Genomic DNA, 14,720 nt, shown 5'->3' with positions numbered 1-14,720 from the left:
CAACTTAAACAGACTAATATCAAGTGAGGAAATAGAAGAAGCCATCAAAAGATTACTAACCAAGAAAAGCCCAGGACCAGATGGATATACAGCCGGGTTTTACAAGACCTTTAAAGAAGAACTAATTCCAATACTCTACAATCTATTTCAGGAAATAGAAAAAGAGGGAGTACTTCCAAATTCATTCTACGAGGCCAATATCACCCTGATTCCAAAACCAGACAAAGACACCTCAAAGAAAGAAAACTTCCGACCAATATCTTTAATGAATATAGATGCAAAAATCTTCAATAAAATTCTGGCAAATTGGATACAAAAACATCAAAAAGATCATGCACCATGATCAAGTGGGATTCATCCCCGGGATGCAAGGTTGGTTCAACATACGGAAATCAATAAATGTAATTCGTCACATCAAAAGACTTAAAAATAAGAACCATATGATCATCTCGATAGATGCGGAAAAAGCATTCGACAAAGTACAGCATCCCTTTATGTTCAAAACTCTAGAAAAACTAGGGATAACAGGAATTTACCTCAACATTGTAAAAGCTATCTACACTAAGCCTCAGGCCAGCATCATTCTAAACGGAGAAAAACTGAAGGCATTCCCTCTAAAATCTGGAACAAGACAGGGATGCCCTCTCTCAACACTTCTATTCAACATAGTTCTTGAAACACTGGCCAGAGAAATTAGCCAGATGAAAGAAATTAAAGGAATAACTATAGGAAAAGAAGAACTTAAATTAGCACTATTTACTGATGATATGATTCTATACCTAGAAGACCCAAAAAAACTCTACCAAGAAACTTCTAGAACTAGTAAATGAATTCAGCAAAGTGGCAGGATATAAAATCAACACCCATAAATCAAAGGCATTTCTGTATATCAGTGACAAATCCTCTAAAAAGGAAATGAGGAAAACTACCCCATTCACAATATCCTAAAAAATAAAATAAAATACTTGGGAATCAACCTAACAAAAGAGGTGAAAGATCTGTACAATGAAAACTATAGAACCCTAAAGAGATAAATAAAAGAAGACCTTAGAAGATGGAAAGATCTACCTTGCTCATGGATAGGCAGAATTAATATTATTAAAATGACTATACTACCAAAAGCACTACACAGGTTCAGTGCAATTCCAATCAAAATTCCAATGGCATTCCTCATAGAAATAGAAAAATCAATCATGAAATTCTTCTGGAAAAATAAGATACCCAGAATAGCTAAAGCAATTCTAAGCAGGAAGAGTGAAACAGGTGGTATCGCTATACCAGACCTTAAACTATACTACAGAGCAATAGTATCAAAAACAGCATGGTACTGGCACCAAAACAGGCTAGTAACCAATGGTACAGAATAGAGGACACAGAGACTAACCCACAAAACTACAATTATTTTATATTAGACAAAGTTGCCAAGAACATGCACTGGAGAAAGGATAGTATCTTCAACAAATGGTGCTGGGAAAACTGGAAATCCATATGCAACAAAATGAAATTGAATCCCTATCTCTTACCATGCAAAAAAATTAACTCAAAATGGATCAAGGGTCTAAGGATTAAACCAGAGACTCTGCATCTAATAGAAGAAAAAATAGGCCCTAAACTCCATCACTTGGGGCTAGGCTCCAACTTCCTTAATAAGATGCCTATAGCACAAGAATTTAAACCAAGAATCAACAAATGGGATGGATTAAAACTAAAAAGTTTTTTCTCAGCAAAAGAAATAATATGTGAAGTGAATAGGGAGCCTACATCCTGGGAACAAATTTTTACCCCTCAAACATCAGATAGAGCTCTAATCTCTAGGGTATATAAAGAGCTGAACAAGATAAGCACCAAAAAAACCAAACAATCCAATCAATAAATGGGCCAAGGACCTGAACAGACTCTTCTCAGAAGAGGATATATAATCAATCAACAAATATACGAAAAAATGCTCACCATCTCTAGCAGTCAGAGAAATGCAAATCAAAACCACCCTAAGATACCATCTTACTCCAGTAAGAGTGGCAGCCATTATGAAGACAAACAACAACAAGGGCTGGCAAGGATGCGGGAAAAATGTACACTCATACATTGCTGGTGGAACTGCAAATTGGTGCAGCCAATTTGGAAAGCAGTATGGAGATTCCTTGGAAAACTGGGAATGGAACCACCATTTGACCCAGCTATTCTTCTTCTTGGTCTATACCCAAAGGACCTAAAAAGAGCATATTATAGGGACAAAGCCACATCAATGTTTATAGCAGCACAATTCACAATAGCTAAATGGTGGAGCCAACCTAGATGTCCTTCAGTGGATGAATGGATTAAAAAAAATGTAGCATTTAGTCACAATGGAATATTACTCGGCAATAAAAAAGAATAAGATCATGGCATTTGCAGGGAAATGGATGGCATTAGAGCAGATTATGCTAAGTGAAGCTAGCCAATCCCAAAAAAACAAATGCCAAATGTCTTCTCTGGTATAAGGGGGGTGACTCAAAATGGGGTTGGGAGGGAGAGCAAGGGAGGAAGATTACCACTAGATAGGGAATAGGGGTGGGAGGGAAAGGGAGGGAGAAGGGGAATAGCATGGATGGTGAAAGGAGACCCCCATCATTATACAGAATACATGTATGAAGATGTGAATTTGGTGTCAACATACCTTATATATAATCAGAGATATGATAAATTACTGTATAATGGTGTATTAAGAATTGTTAACAGAAAATCGAACAAAAGTACAGTTTCCCCTGGGAAACCAGATAACCCTTGAGGAACGCTGCTAGACGATGCCCATTGCAGATCTGAGGTTGATTCTGTAATGCTACCATTCCACTTTCAAATGTCAGATGAACTTTCTAAACACATCTTAAGAGAAAATACAAAGCTTTATGCTTTCAATGAGTGGTGGTGGGGTTACAACACCATCAAGGTCATGGTAGGCACTTACCTATTTTACAAATTTGAGATTTCAAAGTATGTTTATTTATTAGTGTAGCTAACTATTTGTCAATTTCATTCATCTTTTCAAAAAAGTAACTTGGGCTGGACATGTTAGTGCACGCCTATAAACCCAAACCCATTACCTTGGGAGGCTGAGGCAGGAAAATAACAAGTTCAAGGTCAACCTTAGCAACTTAGTAAGACCCTGTCTCAAAATAAAAAGTAAAAACCACTCAGAATGTAACTCAGTGGTAAAGTGACCTAGGGGTTCAATCCCCAATACAAACAAAAAAACAAAATAAAAATCTCTTATTTCATTGATGTTTTCTATTATTTTTCTAGTCTCTATTTTATTTATTTCTGTTCTGATCTTTATTTCCTTCCTTATACCATCTTTGGTATTAATTTGTTCTTTTTCTAGTTCCCAGAAGTGTAATGTCAGGTTACTTGGGATTGTTCTTCTTTTTTAATATAGGCTTTTAGTACCTAAACATAGTAGAAAGGCAATATTTGGATGTGAAATATGTGAACAAATAAATATATGTATTCAATTTGGTGTGTATTTAATACAATTAAATAATTTTAAAAATTAAATGTTTTTAATTGAATAAAAGTTGTAAATAGTTATAGGGTATGGTAGATATACATGATATCTTTTCAAATTGTGTATCCATTAACAAATTTCTGTAAATGTAGTTATTTTTCTTTTTTATTCCTTCTAGTACAGATATAGTTGACACATCATCATCATAATATTAGAGTGTTTTGAGTTTGACTATATACTTATTTTCCCATTGAGATTTGTTTTTCATGTTTTTTCGTGTTACTAAGTGGCATCCTTTTATTTTAGCCTGAAGAACACTCTTCCGTACTTCTCACCAGGCAGGTCTAGGAGTGATAACTTCAACCAACTTTTGTTGGTCTGAAAAGGCTTTCATCTCTCCATCATTTGTGAAGTACAACTTGGCAAAGTACCAATATATTGTTTTTTGAAAAGATTATTTTTTTAATTAGTTGTTGATGGACTTTTCTTTTATTTATTTGTATGTGGTGTTAAGAATCGAACCCAGTGCCTCACACATGCTAGGCAAGTGCACTACCACTGAACCACAACCCCAGCCCCCCAATATATTTTTGGTTGAAAGGATTTTTTTCTTTTCAGCACACTGAAAATATCATTCCAGGGCTGGGGATAAAGCTCAGTAGTTGTGTTTACCTAGTATGTGCAAAGCTGTGGGTTCCATCCCCCGTACCACCAAAACAAAAAAGAAGAAAAGAAAACAAAAACAAAAACAAAAAACAACCCTGCAAGATAATATTCCCCCCCTCTCTGTCTCCCTCTCTGTCACTGCCTCCCCACCCACATGCAAAGTTGTTCTGAGAAATACACTGATAGACTTATGGGATTCACTTGTGTGCAAGGAATCCTTATCTTCTTGCTCCTTTCAATGTTCTTTGTTTTAGGACTGGGAACAAGTCAGTGGTAGAGCACTTGCCTACCATGGATAAGGCCCTTGGTTTGATCCCTAGCACCACAGGGAAAAAAAAAATCTTTGATATTTGATAGAGGCTGTAAAATGTCCTGGTGAGTCTTTGGGCTGAACATAATTATAATTGCAGGTTGATGAGTTTCTTGTACCTTAACAGTGACATCTTTCCCCAGATTTGTTAAGTTTTCAGATACGTTAAGTTTTTTTCTGTCTCTTTAACTCTCCCTTCTGCTTCCATAAATCCTATCATGTGAAAGTTAACTGTCTTGATGATGTCCCGGGATAAACCCTGCAGGTTTTATCCATTCGTTTTCATTCTTTCTTTTTGTTCCCTTGACTGTATTTTTTTTTCTGTCTTTGAGTTCATGGAGTCTTTTTTCTGTTTGATGAAGGCTGCTTTTAACCCTCTAATCCATTTTCATTTTATCCATTGTATTCTTCATTTGCACAATTTGTTCGGATATCATTTGTGTTAGTTCTGTTGAACTCTCAGCTGTGTTCCTGATTTATTAAGCTGCCTAGTTGTGTTCTCTTGGAGCTTGTTGAACTTCCTTAAAACAATTATTTTGAACTAATTGTTGAGCAATTTGTATATTTCCATTTCTTTGGGGTCAGTTACCGAATAATTATTGTGTTGTTTTGGTGATGATGAATTTCTTTCGTTTTTCATATTTCTAGTTGCCTCATTTGATGGAGCAATCACCTCTTCCCGATATTACAGTTTGGATTTTGTGAGAAGTCTTTCACTTGTGGCTGGGTGGGGTACAAAGGTTCCAGCTACTGCAGTTTCAGGAGTGAAAAGTGGCGTAGTCTTCATGCATCTCTTTTTGCTGAGGTCAAGAATTGGTGAGGATTAGATTACCGGGGTCCTCAGTGGCCATATCTGCTGGTGTCCTCCGCAGTGCTGAGAGCTGTCTGTGTCTTTGGTGGTGATAGCCGCTGAGAGTCTCCTGATCTCTGATTCTTCTGTGGAAGAAGTCATGTTCAATGGGATCCCTGTAAGTGCTAGGTCTAGCTCCTGGATGCACTTCCACTGGCAGTGTCACAGTGCCTGATGCACAGGGCCCATGGAATAGCCATAATGCAGGGATCTGGAACATCAGTGTGAGTGGAATGACCCTGGCTGTGGGACTTGGGGCAGCAGTGGCACTGGTGCGTGGAGGACAAGCAGGCACCTCTATTGCTGCATTGGTAATGTTGTGCAAGGCATATGAACTCACAGTGGCTGCCAAGCCTGGGTTTGGAGCACAGGTGTGTGCTGGAATACCACTGCTCCATGGACTGTGCTGGCAGAGCAGCCAAGGAGCCCAGGTCTGGAATAAGCTGGGCTTCAGTGAGCAGTCTATCTTGTTGTGAAGGTGGCTCTAATATCCAAGGCATGGGTACTCACCAAGTGACCATGAAGCTGAGGCCTCAATACATGTACATGGTGAGCGATCTCAACTCTGGGTCCCAGAGTGGAGACACCCTCTTCAGGACTCTGGTTTTGGTGTCTGAGGCACGAGAGCATGCAGTACAGTCACGGAACCAGAGTCTGCAGCACTGTATACATGGAACAGCTGTGGGTCCAGGAGCTGAGGTACAGCAGTGCCTTCTCTTGGGGGAAAGAGAGATAAGCAGCATTTCCCTTGCCACAGGGTTTGAAGTAATGAGGGATTCTTGTCACCTCAGTGGCACAATCTGCTAGCCAGCGTCTCTACAGTGCATTTCCTATGGACCACATGGCTGATTTCAACAGCACCTCCTTCTTTGTTGATAGTCATCTTGAGAGATCTCAAGTATGCCACCCTCCCCAGCAATCCCTTCTGTGCAATTACTCTGTTTTTTTTTTTTTTTTGTTGTTCCACTGTTTTGTTCCAAGTTCTTAATTGGATCCTTGAGCCCTCTCAAGACTATTTTTGGTTTTGGATAATTGTTTAATTTTTCTAGAAGGAATGGAGGAGGATGAATGCAGATATCTCCTACTCCAACATCTTGCTGGAGTTACTCCCTGAATGCAGGGTTTTTAATCCTGTTTTCCTGAAGTTAAGATTCCATCCCATTGGCCCTGACATACATGCTAACAGGAAAGATCTGACCATTTTCTTCCTAATTCCAGGGGGAAAAGATTCCTGCTTGGTTTTCAAGATCACCAACAACTTTTATCCTTGTAGCCTAGAAAAATTCAATAAGTAATTATAATAGCCAATGTTTCTGCATAGAACACAAAGTGGCTGGGAACTTTTCTGGTGACTTACACAAAGACCAAAGAGAGAGTAGGGTGTTAGATCTGATAGTCTCTAGGTGGATTTGATCGAAGTATTTTTTTTCTTTATTGTGCTGCTATTTGATAATGTACTATTAAGCCTTTTTGTATTGATAGTTATACACGAGACCATCCTCTAGTTTTCATTATGTGTACTTCCCCCCCCCCCCACCTTTGGTATCAGGGATTGAACCTAGGGCTGCTTAACACTGAGCCACATCCCCATGCCTTTAAAAGAATATTTTATTTAGAGACAGGGTCTCGCTGAGTTGCTTAGGGCCTCACTAAGTTGCTGAGGCTGGCTTTAAACTCATGATTCTCCCGCCTCAGTTTCCCAAGCTGCTGGGATTGTAGTCATGCCACAGCACCCAGCATGCATGATCTTTAATTAATTTTATAATCAGAAGTATGTTCATCTCACTATTAGAGTGAAGTTTCTTTCGTGTATAATTATAATTATGTATTAGAAAATTATCATAATTACAAATTTGTTAATTATGTAAATTAAGTATGATTAAACTTATGTGTTACCTGAAAGTTTTCTCTCTTGTCAACAGGAAGCCCATATATTTTCTATTCCACCTAAGTTCAATTTTACAAGTTTACCTTTTTTCTCACAGTGTACTGATATGGTTTAGCAAAGTGTTTATATTTATTTGTTTATCCATCAAATATTTTTGTATGCCTCTTCTGTGCTAAGTTCTATCCTAAGCACTTGGGCTGCATCAGTGAACAAAATAAATATCTTTAAGTTCTCAACACTTACATGCTTATACTCTCATGACTCCTTTCATTTTCCCATACCTATGGTATTTTCTTCTTTCCATTCTTATTTTATGCATTACACTTTTATTCCTTTTCCTATTAATTAGTTAATAGTTACTCAGCTGGTTCTGTCTTTTCTTTCTCTCTTTCTGGATTTCACTTAGAGCAAACTTTCCAAAGGAAAAGAAATGCATTTATTAGTTCTAGTTTTCTGGACTTTTTTTTTTTTTAAGCTGGGGATCAGATACATACCTTATACATGTTAGTCAGGCATGATACCATAGAGCTGTAGTTTCATTCCGGTTTTTGCATTCATTAATAGCTCATATCTTACATCTTTTTCTAGCTTATGAATAGGCTTCTAACTTTTTCAGTTAAATAGCTATTTCGTTAATTTTTTTCATTTTTTGATTTGTTTTCTTTTCCCTATGTTAGTGCTGGGGATCAAACCCAGGGCCTCATATATGCAAGGCAAGTAGTCTTCCATCAAGCTACCCCCCCCCCCCAGTTTTTCTTTTTCTTGTTTAGTAATATAAACATTGAATGCAATGGATTTTCTTCTGAGAACTGTTTTACATATGATTTCATAAATGTAATGCTTTCAATTTTATTTTCAAGACATTCTGCAATTTGACTTTGCTTTCTTCTTTGATGAATAGTTGTTTACAAGAGTTCTTGTTGTATTTTACTTTCTAGTGTTAGAGCTTTATCTTCTAGCTTTGATATTCTACTTTTAATCATGCTGAGCTCAGATAATATCATTGATCAATATTTTTAATAATTCATGAGATTGTGACAAGATATATTCTACTTCAAAATATTGGGTTGGGCATAATGGACATACATTCCTGTGTTATAAATCCTTAGCATTTAATATTGGAAAAGCTGTTCTGAGTGAGTGGCTTCATTCCTTATCACAATGGTTATTAACTAGGGCTAATTTTGTCCCACCTCCCCCAGGGGACATTTGAAAATGTCTACAGATATTTTTGGTTGTCCCAACTTGGGTGGGGAACACAGAGGTGACACCAGCACCTGGTAGGTAGAGGTGGGGAAACCGCTAAACATCCTGTAATGCTCAGGAATTACAGCAAAGGTTTGTCCAGCCCAATGTGAATAATGCAGAGATGGAGAAGCCTTGATGATACAAAATCCTTTCTTGATAAATGTCACAATGTGCAGATTCCTGATGCCATAATTTCAGTTCATTGCATATAACTGCCAGCTAATCCCTTTAGACTCGTTTCTATAGCACTTCAAGTAAACAGTCCATCTCTTACAATTTGTCTGTTTTTTCATGCATTTTATCTTTTCTTGTATTGTTAAACTCATAATGGATTTTATTCTTTTAGTATTTGAGTTTAGATAACATAGAAAAATGAGTCCCAATGAAAATAAGGTAAGAAAAACCAGAAATTGTAAATTATAAATTATTTCCTCAGTATTGAGAGAAAATTTCTCTGGTTAAATAACTACTGATACAAAAGATGGAGGTAATCAGAGGGGCAGATTAAGCTAGTCTTCTGCTTTCCTTCTTTCCTCAAATTTCTTGAAATCACCATGCAAAGAGACAACTAAAAACACCAAATTCATGCCACCTGTAGAATAAAGAAAGGGTAGATAGAAAGAAGGGATGAGACTGGCAAATAAATAAAAGTTGAGATAACTATAGTTCAAAATACTTACAGTAAATAGTTTCTGCAAAGATTAGTGCAATTTTAGACATACTCCAGCCTTACAGTCAATTAAAAATTTAAAAAATAAAAGCTTTTAGAGAATCATCCGATAATGTGTTAAAAATCTGCATTTAGCTGGTGGTGATGGTTCAAGCCTGTAATCCCAGCAACTCAGGAGGCTGAGGCAGGAGGATTGCAAGTTTGAGGCCAGCCTCAGCAATTTAGTGAAAGCCTATCTCAAAATTTAAAAAAATAAAAATAAAAAAGAACCAAATATGTAGCTCAGTTGTAAAGGGCCCCTGGGTTCAATTCCCAGTGCCAAAACAAAACAAAACAAAAAAACTGTTTAAAATCATTAGACAAGTCATGTATTCTGCCAGCACACACAGCTTCCTGTACATACAGCTCTGCGGGTCAGTAGCCAGCGTGTTCTTCAGGCTGCGGTTCACTCCTTTCTAATCCATTGGGACACTAGGCCTGGAGAAGTGGACTAGCACAGTGCCTGGCCTGGAGGGGAACACAGCCTGGAGCAGGATACATTCCAAAACCACACAATGGCAGAAGAAAGAAAAAACAAGAGAGAAGCTGATTTTGACACTGACTTCTGGGATACAGCTATGGAAGTGAGGAGGGAGATGATGTGGCGGGAGAAGTAGGGAGCTATGTCAGTGTGTAATGTGTCCTTGGGGCTACATGAGAACCAGGCACTGAGTGTGTCTTGTGTAAATAATATCCTCCCAACATCTCTCTGGTTTAGAAACCAATGACATGAACTACTGCCACACGTACCATGAAACCAGATCTCTCTCTTGCCAACTCTACCTGCCTTATGGGCAAGTGGTCTCTGAGAGGACATCTAAGTACAAGAATCCAGCAACTAGGAGTCTAGTAGGAAGAACCAAAAACTGGCAAGGCTTTGAATACACTGACCACAACCCAGACTCCAGGAGCATTCTTCAAAGGTACCTGACATTAAAAATATCTGTCCTTATGCATGGTTGTCATTAGTCAAAGCTTCACTAGGTACTAATACCATCAGTTTCTATCTCCATTCCCAGGTTCTTTGAACTAAAGACTACATTTCAACCTGGAATTAGGCCCCTATCAAATGCCTCACACAATGTCCACTGGGAGAAGTCCTTAAAGACAGAGCTTCAGTATTTAATGGGAAAGAATAGCTCTGTGCTGGCTTATGGTGACCTTGCACACATTCACAAGGGAACATGGGAAAGCTTGAACTGCAGCCGACCCGTCTTGGTAGAATATCTTGAATCCTTCTGGAACATGCATGCATGAGACTTTGGAGAAGATTCTTCAGGGACGTTTCTCCCTCATTTCTTTTGTCAGTCAGCTTTTCATCCCTGTGACCAAAATACCTAACAAGAACAACTCAGAGGAGGAAAGGTTGATTTTGGCTCATGGAATCTGAGGTTTTAGTTGGAGGTCAACTGGCATCACCTAAGGTGATATAGAAGACTATGGCAGAAAAGCAGAGTCCAGGCCTAGGTCGGGTCCAGGACTGCCCCCACTGTCCTGTGTGAGAGCCCAGGTCCAGGACTGCTCCTGCACAGAGTGGAGGACCACACTGGGGCTCCCATTTACCAACCTGTTGCTCCCCCAGCCTGCCTCCATCTTGGGAAACAGAAGCCATCGACATAGCCCTTCCCACGTAGTAGCCTCCACCTTGGGACAACAGACAGAGCCTGGAGGCAGCTGCTTCTCCAAACAGGCAGCCCAAAGCCATTTTAAGGTCCACCCTTTTAGCCCCATCTCTGAAAGAGGTTGCAGCCATCTTGGGACACCCCCACTGCTATCTTGAGGTACTTCTGCTATTGCCGCCACCATTTTTAGTTGTGCAGTAGCATCCATCTTGGGACACCAGCTGGGGGATAGAATCCCAACACCATAGTGAGGTACAGGTAATCTGCAGGGACACTACAGATTATAGGGTAAAAACTGTAATACCTCAGATCCACACTGCAAGAAAGGAAGACACATAAACAACATGAAAAAACAAGGGAAGAAAGTTCCCCAAACAAACCAAGACACTACAGTAATAGAATCCATTGACAGTGAGTTGATGAAATGCCAGAGAAGGAGTTCAGAATGTACATAATTAAAATGATCTCTGAATTAAAGAATGACATCAGAGAACACATACAGGCAAAAATGAATCCCTCCAACAAAGAGATAAGAGCAAATACAGGCAACCATTGATCACATCAACAAAGAGATAAGGGAGCAAGTACAGGTAGCAATAGATCACTTCAAGGAAGATATAGAGATTCTGAAAAAAAAAAAAAAGAAAATCCAATAAGAAGATTGATGGCAGAAGACTATGGCAATAGCAGAGGCATTTGGGAAACAGAGACAGAGACAAATGGGACAGGGACAAAATATAGCCCCAAAGGCTATGCTCCTGGTGACCTAGTTCTCCAATCTGAGGTATTACTACCTGCCTACAGTTTCCACCACATCCCAGTGGTCCATTCTGCTATTAGTGTGTTAATCCACTGATGAAGTCAGAACTCGCACGATCCAGTCACTTCCTCCAAAGCTCCTTTAGCACTTGAGCTTTGGGGGACCTTACAGATAGAAACCATAACACTTCCTTATCTAGCACTGTAATGAGGCATTTTCTCATCTTCTCCCAGTTGCTGACAGGTCTAAGGGTTTTTGTCACCTAACCAGGAAACAGCTGCAGGTTATAAAGCCACCTCCCAGCACAAAGCAGAGCTCCTCAGTGACGGAGTCTATCCTCATTCAGGTTTCTTTTATTTTGATTTGGCCCTGTACAAGAGAATAAAGATAAAAGATTGTTACTAGAAGGGACACAGACACTGAGAAGAGAGACATAAAGATAGAGATTACACTCTGTATTCAGAAGGATATAATAAAATGACTTAGATTTCAGTAACAATTCACCTTAGGGGTCTTGAGGATACATAAATAGATGTCTATGTTTTTTTAATGATAAATATTTTTTACATTGTTTTAGTTATAGATGGACACAATACCTTTATTTTGTTTATTTATGTGGTGCTGAGGATACAATCCAATGCCTCACACATGCTGAGCAAGTGCTTTACCACTGAGCCACAGCCACAGCCCAGTAAATATTTTTAGTAGACCCTGACACCTGTGTTCTGTTATGGCAACTGCTGCTTCATCACCAGTGCACAGCTAGCTTGCACAAGAGCTGGTAAATTTTCCCACTTTATAAATATAAATATTTGGATTCATGCCACGGCTGGGTTGCTATGGGTTGGAGGGGAGCACTGGGTAGTGGGTCTCTGGGTCAGGCCCTTATCTGCCATCAGACTCAGTGAATCGGAGCCACTGTCACATGGACCTGTGGAGAAACTTAATATATTCAGTTTGTTTTCCCTGAGGCTAGAGCCGGAGTGCTGTCTTTTGGAGAAAGCCAGTGAATTAAACTCCATGAAGACAACAGACAGTTCTTGTGTATAACAAGGAGTTCAAACTGGGACCAAAAAAAATTGGCCCAGAAGGACTTAAACAGGCAGAGAAGGATAACTCTCTAAAATGGAGACATCAGCTTGTCCAGCTAGAAGAAGAACAAAAGTTAATATTGACTCCATTGAAATGAAATTTGGACTTTTGGCGCCAACTCTGGAGGGCCATTGAGAGAAGTGATATTGTGGTAGATATTGATGGTAGACGCTCAAAACCCACCTCTGGTTAGATGTGAAGATTTGGAATGTTATGTGAAGGAGACAGATGCTGAGAAGGAGAACACTGTCCTGATAAACAAGGCCAACTTGCTGAGCAGCCGAGTGCCTGGGCCACATACTTTGAAAAAGAAGATGCAAATGAGGTTATTTTCTGCTCCACTTTGGCTCAAATTGCTCAACTGAATGGTGACTCTAAGGAACAAGTGAACAGAGATACTGGAGAAGGGAGCATCTGATTTCTGAAAACTCCAGTTTTGAGGAGAATAAAATTCCACACAATGAGACCAACCATCTCCCCAACAGGGATTCTCTCTTACTTGATGATTCCTCTTGTGATGAGGATGATAGTGAGGAGGATTGTCAGGAGGAGGAGGACTGGCAGACATGCTCAGAAGAAGACAGCTGCCCTAATGAGGAGGCCTGTGGTCAGGGCTGGAAGAAAAGCCACTCTGTGGATTCTGAGGCTCAGGACAGGAAAATCCAATGGAGGAGGCAAATTCACAATGTTAGCCACCACCATCACTGGTTTACACAGCTGCACACTGGGAAGCAGGTGAAAGATGGGCAGTTTACCACTGGACTGGTGGGCTACCCTAACACTGGTAAAAAGTTCAACCATCAACACCATCATGGGCAACAGAAAAGCATCTGTGTCTGTCACACCTGGTCACACCAAGCATTTCCACACTCTCTACATGGAGCCTGGCCCATGCTTATGTGACTGACTAGGCCTGGTATTGCCATCCTTTGTGTCTATGAAGGCAGAGATGATTTGCAATGGAATTCTCCCAATTGACCAGATGAGAGATGGTGTCACACCTGTAACACTAGTATGCCAGAATATTCTACTACATGTTTTAGAAGCTACCTATGGCATAAGTATCTTAAAGCCTAGAGAAGATGAAGATGCTTCTCGATCTCCAACCTCAGAAGAACGATTGACAGCAAGGATTCATGATAGGACATAGACAGCCAGGCCCACCTTGGTCTGCACACTATATCCTAAAGGATCATGTCAAAGGGAAACTACTATACTGCCATCCTCCTCTGTTAGGGTCTGTAAACAAGTCAAGATGGCCCCTGGCATTTTGCCAGGGGGAGTGGTTTGTGAAGTAAGGCCAGCAAGCCATTAAGTGTGGAGATTCCTTATTGGTTGACTGCTGTATCTAGTTTATGTTAATTAAGATAAGCTGTGTGTAATGTATATATACCCCTCCTGTCCTACAATAAACGGCTCCCACTCCTGCTGTATCAGTGTACACAAGTTGTTTGTCACCCCCTGGTTATTTTGCTGCAGCCGGACTGCGGCACTCCTCCTGGAAGAGCTCATGTGACATTTCAGCATCAACACCAGTGACTCCTAAGGAATGAAATGAATAGTGATAAAATAAAAATGCAGCCAGGTAGAAATAAAAACACAAAAGCAGATAAAAAATGTAGTGGACAAAACTTTTTTCATCAAAGAATATGAGCACTTTGACCAAAGGGGTTCAGGCTCTGGAAGCGCTAGATAAAATACAGCAACAGAAATAATAACGAGAAAATTTCTAGACTCCACAAGCACCTAGATATGTGATCCTGGCCATCTGCACTGTGCATATGGAAAAGAGTAGAAGCTCTTTGTTGCCTGTGGAACTTTTGACTCCAGTGCTGTGGAATGGACTCTGCTCTAGTGGATGTAGCCATACCCAACAGTCTTGATGTCAAGGCTGAAGGGCTCCTGATATACTGCCTCTGACTTGAGTCATCATTGGTACCCCAGAAACGTACTGCTGTAAGATGATGAACTTCAGAAAGTTAAAAAAATAACTTTGTATACCCTGGAGATTAATGCTCTAATCAAGAAAAAAGCAAAAACTAATATCACTAGTAAGGGAGCTATTAAAATAACCCTTCAGATGCTAACAATATA

At 39.7% G+C, this 14,720-nt stretch overlaps 1 pseudogene; it reads left to right on the top strand.

Annotated features, from left to right (window-relative positions):
• Window positions 1–12,373: 12,373 nt before the first annotated feature.
• Window positions 12,374–14,384, top strand: LOC107149127 (annotated as a pseudogene).
• The last annotated feature ends 336 nt before the right edge of the window (window positions 14,385–14,720 follow it).

Source organism: Marmota marmota, unplaced genomic scaffold (genome assembly GCF_001458135.2).
Source record: "Marmota marmota marmota unplaced genomic scaffold, marMar, whole genome shotgun sequence".
NCBI classification, from domain to species: Eukaryota; Metazoa; Chordata; class Mammalia; order Rodentia; family Sciuridae; genus Marmota; species Marmota marmota.
The sequence above is the reverse complement of the archived record's forward strand: the minus strand, read 5'-3'. Positions and strand labels throughout refer to the sequence as shown.